The sequence below is a fragment of the Cucurbita maxima genome, unplaced genomic scaffold, assembly GCF_002738345.1.
Source record: "Cucurbita maxima cultivar Rimu unplaced genomic scaffold, Cmax_1.0 Cma_Scf02669, whole genome shotgun sequence".
Taxonomy (NCBI): domain Eukaryota; kingdom Viridiplantae; phylum Streptophyta; class Magnoliopsida; order Cucurbitales; family Cucurbitaceae; genus Cucurbita; species Cucurbita maxima.
The window spans coordinates 1-2,250 of record NW_019274685.1 but is presented as its reverse complement, the minus strand read 5'-3'; the positions used below and the strand labels follow the sequence as shown (position 1 = coordinate 2,250).

The 2,250-nt window shown below is 50.6% G+C and overlaps 6 non-coding genes and 3 pseudogenes across 6 annotated transcripts; all 9 read left to right on the top strand.

Annotated features, from left to right (window-relative positions):
• The first annotated feature begins 89 nt into the window (after window positions 1-89).
• LOC111475741 lies at window positions 90-208 on the top strand. Its single transcript, XR_002716686.1, has one exon. It is a non-coding gene; the product is annotated as a 5S ribosomal RNA (ribosomal RNA).
• A 133-nt stretch (window positions 209-341) lies between these two features.
• LOC111475736 lies at window positions 342-461 on the top strand (annotated as a pseudogene).
• A 120-nt stretch (window positions 462-581) lies between these two features.
• On the top strand, window positions 582-701 carry LOC111475739 (annotated as a pseudogene).
• A 62-nt stretch (window positions 702-763) lies between these two features.
• Window positions 764-883, top strand: LOC111475737 (annotated as a pseudogene).
• A 198-nt stretch (window positions 884-1,081) lies between these two features.
• On the top strand, window positions 1,082-1,201 carry LOC111475742. Its single transcript, XR_002716687.1, has one exon. It is a non-coding gene; the product is annotated as a 5S ribosomal RNA (ribosomal RNA).
• A 116-nt stretch (window positions 1,202-1,317) lies between these two features.
• Window positions 1,318-1,436, top strand: LOC111475735. Its single transcript, XR_002716684.1, has one exon. It is a non-coding gene; the product is annotated as a 5S ribosomal RNA (ribosomal RNA).
• A 133-nt stretch (window positions 1,437-1,569) lies between these two features.
• On the top strand, window positions 1,570-1,689 carry LOC111475743. The gene has a single exon (XR_002716688.1). It is a non-coding gene; the product is annotated as a 5S ribosomal RNA (ribosomal RNA).
• A 133-nt stretch (window positions 1,690-1,822) lies between these two features.
• Window positions 1,823-1,941, top strand: LOC111475740. Its single transcript, XR_002716685.1, has one exon. It is a non-coding gene; the product is annotated as a 5S ribosomal RNA (ribosomal RNA).
• Window positions 1,942-2,074: 133 nt separating this feature from the next.
• LOC111475734 lies at window positions 2,075-2,193 on the top strand. Its single transcript, XR_002716683.1, has one exon. It is a non-coding gene; the product is annotated as a 5S ribosomal RNA (ribosomal RNA).
• Window positions 2,194-2,250: the final 57 nt, after the last annotated feature.

Sequence of the window (2,250 nt, the reverse complement as noted above, 5' to 3'; positions counted from 1 at the left end):
CAAATGAGAACCTCCCCCGCTCACGCCCATCGCGTTTCGATCATGCCGCCCCGCATGCGTTAAATCCGATTTTGTGCGCATGGCATGTCGGGTGCGATCATAACAGCACTAATGCACCGGATCCCATTAGAACTCCGCAGTTAAGCGTGCTTGGGCGAGAGTAGTACTAAGTTGGGTGACCACTTGGGAAGTCCTCGTGTTGCACCCCTTTTTTTCTTTCAATTTCTCCCAGTTCTTTTCTTCCTTTCTCTACAAATGAGAACCTCCCCCGCTCACGCCCATCGCGTTTCGATCATGCCGCCCCACATGCGTTAAATCCGATTTTGTGCGCATGGCATGTCGGGTGCGATCATACCAGCACTAATGCACCGGATCCCATCAGAACTCCGCAGCTAAGCGTGCTTGGGCGAGAGTAGTACTAAGCTGGGTGACCACTTGGGAGCACCCCTTTTTTTCTTTCAATTTCTCCGAGTTCTTTTCTTCCTTTCTCTACAAATGAGAACCTCCCCCGCTCACGCCCATCGCGTTTCGATCATGCCGCCCCGCATGCGTTAAATCCGATTTTGTGCGCATGGCATGTCGGGTGCGATCATAACAGCACTAATGCACCAGATCCCATCAGAACTCCGCAGTTAAGCGTGCTTGGGCGAGAGTAGTACTAAATTGGGTGACCACTTGGGAGCACCCCTTTTTTTCTTTCAATTTCTCCCAGTTCTTGTCTTNCCCGCATGCGTTAAATCCGATTTTGTGCGCATGGCATGTCGGGTGCGATCATAACAGCACTAATGCATCGGATCCCATTAGAACTCCGCAGTTAAGCGTGCTTGGGCGAGAGTAGTACTAAGTTGGGTGACCACTTGGGAGCACCCCTTTTTTTCTTTCAATTTCTCCCAGTTCTTGTCTTCCTTTCTCTACAAATGAGAACCTCCCCCGCTCACGCCCATCGCGTTTCGATCATGCCTCCCCGCATGCGTTAAATCCGATTTTGTGCGCATGGCATGTCGGGTGCGATCATACCAGCACTAATGCACCGGATCCCATCAGAACTCCGCAGNATCCGATTTTGTGCGCATGGCATGTCGGGTGCGATCATACCAGCACTAATGCACTGGATCCCATCAGAACTCCGCAGTTAAGCGTGCTTGGGCAAGAGTAGTACTAAGTTGGGTGACCACTTGGGAAGTCCTCGTGGTTGCACCCCTTTTTTTCTTTCAATTTCTCCCAGTTCTTTTCTTCCTTTCTCTACAAATGAGAANATCGCGTTTCGATCATGCCGCCCCGCATGCGTTAAATCCGATTTTGTGCGCATGGCATGTCGGGTGCGATCATACCAGCACTAATGCATCGGATTCCATCAGAACTCCGCAGTTAAGCGTGCTTGGGCGAGAGTAGTACTAAGTTGTGTGACCACTTGGGAAGTCCTCGTGTTGCACCCCTTTTTTTCTTTCAATTTCTCCCAGTTCTTTTCTTCCTTTCTCTACAAATGAGAACCTCCCCCGCTCACGCCCATCGCGTTTCGATCATGCCGCCCCGCATGCGTTAAATCCAATTTTGTGCGCATGGCATGTCGGGTGCGATCATACCAGCACTAATGCACTGGATCCCATCAGAACTCCGCAGTTAAGCGTGCTTGGGCGAGAGTATTACTAAGTTGGGTGACCACTTGGGAAGTCCTCGTGGTTGCACCCCTTTTATTCTTTCAATTTCTCCCAGTTCTTTTCTTCCTTTCTCTACAAATGAGAACCTCCCCCGCTCACGCCCATCGCGTTTCGATCATGCCGCCCCGCATGCGTTAAATCCGATTTTGTGCGCATGGCATGTCGGGTGCGATCATACCTGCACTAATGCACCGGATCCCATCAGAACTCCGAAGCTAAGCGTGTTTGGGCGAGAGTAGTACTAAGTTGGGTGACCACTTGGGAAGTCCTCGTGTTGCACCCCTTTTTTTCTTTCAATTTCTCCCAGTTCTTTTCTTCCTTTCTCTACAAATGAGAACCTCCCCCGCTCACGCCCATCGCGTTTCGATCATGCCGCCCCGCATGCGTTAAATCCGATTTTGTGCGCATGGCATGTCGGGTGCGATCATACCTGCACTAATGCACCGGATCCCATCAGAACTCCGAAGCTAAGCGTGCTTGGGCGAGAGTAGTACTAAGTTGGGTGACCACTTGGGAAGTCCTCGTGTTGCACCCCTTTTTTTCTTTCAATTTCTCCCAGTTCTTTTCTTCCTTTCTCTACAAATGAGAACCT